Source organism: Lampetra planeri, chromosome 3 (genome assembly GCF_965212315.1).
Source record: "Lampetra planeri chromosome 3, kcLamPlan1.2.h2, whole genome shotgun sequence".
NCBI lineage: Eukaryota > Metazoa > Chordata > Hyperoartia > Petromyzontiformes > Petromyzontidae > Lampetra > Lampetra planeri.
Window position 1 is genome coordinate 15,280,511 of NC_136109.1, and position 8,300 is coordinate 15,288,810.

The following is an 8,300-nucleotide window of genomic DNA, read 5'->3' on the forward strand; positions in this document are numbered from 1 at the left end:
TTCATGGAGATTAATTTTCAGTGGTGAATGTAGCGACCTCTAGTGGCTGGAGGGAATTCTTGTACAGGTACAAAATACTGTGAAGCACACAAAATACAGTACATTTTTACACACGTGCGTTGTTTCATGTATCGTGGGCTTAAGTCACATTAATGAAGCCATGCATTTTCAGGACACCCCTATGTTGTGCCATGTACACCGTGTTTTTCGTTGTATAAAGAATGACATATGGGTGGTGGTAAAGAACCATGCTCCTGTCTACATTGCTGAATCTTCATATCATGTTTTAAACCACAGCCAATGAACCTACCTAAAACACATTCCTGCGGAGGGAGCTGGTAGGAACGTTGGGTTGCTCGGTCAATGGCCAGGGTCAACGGCGACGTGGTGTATTCCGCAAATATGGCCGACTGTGAGGGCGGGCACAAGCCGGCGTGAGTAGGTTAAACGTTGAGTTTTATAAGGGCACCACGGGGTGACCAGCCCCTCCCCACCCAGCCCCACCCACCCCCCACCCAGCCCCACCCCTCCCATTTTTGGATACACGATGGACGGACGGGCACAATAATCCCCTGTGGGCTGGTCTAACCAGGAGGTTCCTACCAGTATATTTCGGTTATATTTTTCTATACTGTCCTGTACATTACTTTCTGCATGTATGTTGGACTTCTTTCGCACCGTACGTAGCCAACCGTTCTAATCGGAGGGCAGCATCCTGAACTTGCAATCCAGAGGTTTCCAGGTTTGTTCTCTCATAAACCAAATTAGAAACAACACAAACATTAATAGTATGATAGTGGCGCGACTGTAGGGGCCATGCGCCTTCAGATACGAACGTGTAGACAGACACGATCAGTCACGTGCTGTTGAGAGTTGACATGTGCATACAGACCTCAATGTTTGAATTCTAATCTATAGGCATCCGTTGTTACAGAACAGCACAACACACATTTTCAGCTTATATAGTATACATATAGAGTTAAATATAATATCGTTAATGTTTGCTAGATTTGATAACGATATTTTACAGCATGTAGAATCGTGCAAAATTCACAACACAGGACCATGGTCCTTTGGAAGGTGAGAAGCAGGTTTATCTGCTGAGTCATGATGACCTCATGTCACGTCTTAGCATCAACGATACACATTTACTGGCTTTCATTGCATATCTTCAGAATGTTGATGGTAACTGTGTGGATGGCCTTCGAGGCCTAGTTAAACTCGCATATGGAGGAGCCTGAGTCGGGCCTCGTCGATAGCGCACGTGGTCGATCCTTAAGTGGGCCCTTTAGGTCGTGCACATGGCAGAGGCTGAGTTGGGAATCGTAATGTATGGTAGTGTCTTACTGCTCCGTTTTGTTTAAATCCTTAGTTATTAACGCAGTTGCTCATGCTAATTAGAGTTATAATGTATTTAGTAAGCTGTGACAGTTATGTAAATAAAGTAGCTTACCTCATTAAAACATGGGCTTTCCAGGGTAGCTTTATAGCCCCATTGAGATCCACCAAAATGGATTAGTGCTTGGTGTATTGGTCACCACTGTCCTATACCTTGTTTGAAACAACTAAATGGGCGAGTTTATTAAATACCCTATCTGTCTACCCAGCAGTATATCTTGGTCAATCGACAGTTATGTTGGGGTAAGGTATGTCAAGCCTCTTACAAGATGTCTAGTCAGTGTGAACAAGAGACCTATACTGTTAGACCTATACTGAGTGTTGCAGACGTAAAAAGAGACTGGAAGAGACCGGCGGAGAAGGATAATATGCATGTAGACATACAGGAGACACTGAAACAACAGTCTAAAAGACAGACTGATGATAATTAATTGTGGTCTGAAACAAGCAGAGAGGGAATATATACAATCTACAAAACATGTGATCCCATGCAAAGCATGTTTCATAATAAGACCGTGTGTAATTGGAACACTGTCAAGAATAAACACCTTATTCGAGACCCAAACATAACATCGCTACACAGTGAAGGTGCTCGAACTTGTTATTTGTAAGGCAACACGTTGCTTTTCTACTCTTGACATTCAATTATACTCTGGAAGCATTACACCTGTCTACAACGTAGGTCAGAAACATGCTGTAATAAAAATGCAGGAGCATACGTGGAGAGAAGAAAACCTTATGCTGAGGGAACACAAGGTCACATTTCCAAGAGAAGTGTTTTGAAACTATTGCAAGAGACAAGATATTGATTTCTAGGCCACTTTTCTCGATAAAAAGGAACATTTTTGTTGATATTCTCAGAAGACATTCGATACTAAAGACGTTCTGTTTAATCGTGTCCATACATGACTGCAATTATTCTTTAGATTCAATCTCGCACGTATTTTATCAAATACTGCTTGATTTGAATTGTGAAACAGTGGGACCCCCTCGCATCAACAACCCTTATATCCGTTACTCCTTTCAAGTATCTGTAAGAAAACAATGTGGAGGTAAATAACCTCCATGGAGGCTTCCCCACAATGGAGAGGCCTTCATCCAGCAGTGGATTAACAAAGGGCTGTATATAATTATGTATAATGCGCAGTGTAGGGAGGTCATCAATATTCCATTATAATGTTATACATCACCTACTTTGGCGGGGGGGGGGGGGGGAACTTCAGTATGAAGAGGTGAGTCTGAGGTAGAAGTGCCAGAGTAAGAGAGTTGTGATTTTATTCATGAAGGAATTTCAAACTATCTTTAAAGCCAAAAACAGAACAGAATGGTGGCTGATGTTGAACGATTGGCTCAACTCTGCCATTTACAAAACATGCAGGTCATTCTAAACCACTAAGTGACTGCATTCTATGACACCTCAGTATAGCGGATTGGGCCAGTAGACAGGCCTAGGTGAAGGCTTAGGGCATGTCTTAAGTCGCTCTAGAGTGGTTGTGGCGGCACATTTGGCGTTATTTATTAAGTGTTCTGCTACATCCACTTTGCCACAATGCGGTGTGAATTCCGCCAAAAGATTACACCTGCCTGACCATCCCATAGAGTGGGTTTATGCAGCAGAGCTAGGAGTTTTGTCCAAAGTGGAATTGTTACATCAAAGACAGTTCTGTACCATCCCTGCAAGATCTGTACAAACACTTGTGGATCCATGCTGATCCTCCATTGTCCAAACATGCACACACAAAGATCCCCTGTGTAGCTGCAATAGACTTTTGAGGCAAGTGCTGTTAGCGAACACTTATGAAGGCTGACATGACATATGAAGGGGTGGGTGGACAGCGCCACACCTGTCCACCTTTGTCTCCCCAGTGGTGATGTATACACACCGCAGCAGGTACTCATTTGAGGCTGAGTCGATCTAGGGGAGGCCCAGGACCGGTTCGCTGGTGTTGGACCGTGAGCGAGAACCTAAATCTGGTTTGCTGGGTTATAGCGCACTGCGCTAACCACTGCGCCACCGCTCCCCATGAATACACACATGTACGCACATGCTGGTGCTACTTGTGTACATTTATACAAGCACATACGAGCACAGCCATACATTAACATACGTACACAGACTTGAGCTCGTGCCTGAGGCACTCATCATAATTATCATTACGACCGTAATTAATATCAGCCCCGAGCATTCAATAAAATAAACAGTATTAAGAATAGTGGAAAATCAACACGAGTTGTTGTATGGATGGGCTCGGCCCCACATAGTCCTGTGGATTACCACTGTTGGCTCAGGGCCACCAATGGTTCACTTCGTTCATTGTGAGAAGTTTCCTTTCTTTGGGACCCATCCTACGTGGTGTGTGCATGCACACGTAAGTACCTTTAGCAGTGAGGTAGTTCAAGGCAGTGATACCATGTCAAAGCACAAAATCAACATTATTAAGCTTTTAAGGTGGTTCTCAAGCTCCAAATGCAAATTGCATGCAAAAAATTGTATTAAATGTCGCTTAAATCATATGTAGTAAATCTCTTGGAAAAAAATCCAGCTTGCTTACCATGTGTCATACAAGGTCATGCATTATAATCTTTGGCCAATATCGTTATATGTATTGTGTTTGTAAGGAGAGTCCCCGCATATACAATGGGATAACACTAAAAAATCTGTAGAGATTGCCACTTCATAGCCCGGCAAGGTTAGGAGTAATGGCACACGATGACATTCGCATAATCCACTAAACTTTCCAAACAAAACAGTCGTGTGCCACTATGCGCAACTCATATATCCAGCTGGCGTGCATCTCCCAAGGTATAAATAACCATGTTCTTTTTAAAGTTGTTTAAAAAAAAGTGTAATACCCCAGATATTAAAGTACATATTTACCATATACGTTTAAACGTGATCATACCTCTGGCTGAACCAATAGTTTACACCAAGGTACCTTACAGGCGCCCCCTCGTGGAATAATAACACTGGAAAGTACCACATTTAAACAACTGCGATTCAGGTGTTGGTACAACTTTAAGGAACTGCAGTATTTAGAATAAAGTTCTGTAGTTATTAAAAGATACGCTTCAAGTATTGTAAGTTGCTCCTACTTTGTCACAATTCACAGGCACACGTGAACAAAGTTGATTTTGTGCAAGTATAAATGAATGGTACGGCAACACAAGTGGGTCCACTGTGACCGTGCCATCGTCTGAATGCTGGACTCCTGAAATGATGTGTATATTTGTGCGCCTTTACTGTGTTACAAAATCCAAAGTAGCTTTACGTGTAAATAACAGGCAAGGCATGAAGTCTAATGTTTTAAAAGATATGAAGAGAAATCACAGCTTTCCTGTAATCCTGTTGCACCGGCAGATGGCAAGTAACCTCAAGCTAAACTAAATGGTTAACTACAGTACGCTTAAATTAAAATGGAACTACAATTTGACATGACCAATAAAGAACACGTTGAATGCTTATCTGTTTATGGGCACAAACACATCTGTTCTTGAAGTTACTTATTTTGGAGTACCGCATTGAGTGTTGTATAACCTATGGAAAGACATGCAAAGAGGAATCCAGCACAACTAAGTAGTATAAGGAGGTCCCATTATGTATCTTAAGTAGTAGTTCTAGGTTCATTATTTCAGATGCATTTAAGATGTATGAAGAGTGCAAATAACACATAGGGAAATTGCACCCAAATAGCCCCTCACTTCTCTTGCTCCATCCTTCAATCCATTTTCCACGACCCCCTCTTGAATCTTCCTCGTTCGTACCTTCTACCCTCTTTTCTTGCCCCTTTCCTTTCAAAATCCTGGCCAGTAACCCAGCCATTTACCGATCCTGGCCTCACCTGCTGATGCGCACTTCCTGTGCCAGCTTCCATGTCTGGTGCCAATAAGCCCTGCCGCACTTGGTAGTAGTTCTCATTATGTTCGACTGCCTCTCGGGGGCGGGGGGGGTCCATACGCCTACATTAAAATCACTGAGGCTTTTGTAAGAATTTACAAAGAGCATCGTTAGTACAGTGTGGTGGTTTACGACTGATATGGCATTATGCAGTTGACAATGTCCCAGCGTAGGCGACATTGGCAAACAATAAAACAAATTGTTATTTTTCCCTCCATCTCTATACTGGTCATCCTCGCAGGTGGTGGTAATCTTCGGTATACGTACTCTATATTTGTATTCAAATTATTGACGTACATTTCGCTTAGTTGATGGTATTAGTTGTGTTTAAGGTAACATGAAAACACTTACCAGGCGGGCCGCAGGAAGGGAAAGGGAGTTTACACATTTTCTTGCCAATAACCCAGCTATCAACCAATATCTCAACAATGTACCTCGCTGTCGACTCATGTCCCGTTCCCCCTTCTTGGGATCACGCTGTTACCATCCTAGAATATCACCCAAATCCAGAGGAATGTTAGTTAACAGATGGGAACAACACAGATGTCCATAATAACTACCTCAATCCAGACTGAAGCATTGCACCTCCTGCCTTTGACATTCCTTAAAGACAATGGTGAACCATCAACCCCATCAGAACATCAACACTCCCATGTGCACATCTTCCTGAATGGAAAACAAAAGACAAGCTGCAGTACGATTGAGGCCATGCAACCCAAACTATGGCCCATATAGAAAACCACTATCGTCCTTCAAAGGAGGAATAGCAAAACTACACATTCTCTCCTGAAGCCCTCTCGTGGCTAGCAGACCTGGGCATTGGCATTTAGCTCCTTGACATACTGCCATACACAAAAATAAAATCGAATTTGCATTCAAGTACAGAAAATGAATTTTGGAACAGTGACTAGATTTAATTTTTTTAAAAACCTAATCGTGCTGAATTATATGCAGTCACGAACAGTTCTAATCAGGAACAAAACTATAAAATTATGCATAAATCACAGCACACCGTAGAGAAGAAAAAATCATTAGAAAATGATATATTACTCAAATTATATTATTTTTTGTTCGAGTATTTGACTAATGTAAATTCCCACCCGATAAGCCACTTTGTTGAGCTATCATTTGCGGCCAGTTCGCTTCGGAAAAAGAGCTATGTAGCTCCGTGGGTCTTGGCTGGTAACATGTTTTTTTTTATTATAATCCCGGTGAAGTGAACGGTGTGGTCTTAAAACAAAGACACATGTTGAAGTTACATTAGAGATAGCTCATCATGGCATCTTCTAGGCGCTGTACTGTGACAGAGACTGGTATACTATTTTTTGTGATAATTATTCATGTTAATGACATCATCTTATTACATTTGTAGTGACATCACGGGATGTCACTGTGCTGTGCCGACCCTCGAGGGGCATGGGGTGCGATGTAATGACATCGCGGACACCACGATGATGTGGGTGTAGTACCGGCCCTAGAGGGGCTCGGTGAGCGCTGGTTGATAGTGATCAGTGGGACCACGCTTGACGTGCAGTGCCAGTCCTACAAGATAGGGTGTGGGTGTACCAGGGTTACTAAAGGCCATGGCACTTTGGTTGACCTGAAAGGACACGTGACCGGTTAAGTCTACAAAGGGGCCCCAAGTGGGGGCTAGGGGTGGTCACGTGGTCCGGGGCCAGATCCTGCTCGAGGATGCTGGAAGGTGATTGCTTGCCAAGGGTGGAGCCAGCCACGCCGCAGAGAATATAAGCGGGTCCCCCAGAGGGGCCAGCATTGTTGTTCATCCTAAAGAAGCTTTCATCTACATTCAACGTTCTACCGAGCCTCCAACACGTGGACCTGGACCTGAGTTGTGGTCCGGTTCGTAGTAGCTAGTTGTAATTAGTGTAGTTAGCCTGGTGGTCAACACCATAGGTTGTTATTCTGTTAAGGGGTAGTTACTCCGTGTGTTGGTGTTAAATAAATATGTTGCCTCCAAGAGTACGTTTGCGACTCAGTTGAATCCACTACACAATTAGTTTGGAAATGTTCTTATAACCAATGTTTGTGGAATTAGTGTGGTGTGGTGGCACATGCCTGTTACCCACCCCCCCTTATGTCCAGACCTCTTCACAGACGCATGATGATCCTCCAATGCCCACCAGATATCATGGCAATGTAATAGCAGTCTTTCAGCATGGAACAAGTTTGTCAGGATGTTTTCAGTGTGATATACTATACAAATCTGTTTTGTTTAGTTTATCTGTACAAACCCAAAGGTGCCACGCCTATTGATAAATAACGTGAATAATGGCTTGTTTCCAGCCCACAAAAGCCTCATACTTGCTATATACTGGGCTTGTAACGATTCGCCCCCATTGAAAGTTGATGAATTGTGATGATTTGGAGTCAGAATAAAAAAAATCCACACCATTTCAATAGATTCAGATTGTTGCTATGTGCTAAGATATGACGCATGTTTTAGGAGCTTAAGAATAGGTGTAAATTGGAAATTAGAGGCATGATTATAACTCCAATGTTTTGTATGAAATTACTACAATGCCAGGCCATCGCCTGTTAATGTATACTATTGTCTGCATATTTTTCAAAGCAATGTTAATTACGTATATTTATTAAATTAAAACTTGCTCCTTGGGTTTCTACTTGGATTTTTTTATTTTGCTAAATATATATTTCACACTAAATTTATTTGCTGTTGTAAAACATTTACACTGTATGTTGTAGCCTTAAAAATATGTTTTTTATATACGTGTCATGACATGTTTTATTATGTGCGTCACGTGACACCCTAAACACCCTTGCAAATGAGACTAGGGATATTCCAGGTTAAATATGTGAACTAATAAATACACATTTCACCATGACAGCCAATAAAATGCATGTCTTTAGACTGTGTCAAAAACAAAAGTATCTTCAGGATAAACCCCTGGAAACTGCACACACACATCTGGTGTAAAAAAAAATACATCTAGAGGGAATGAACAAGGCTTTTGACGAAATTTATTAT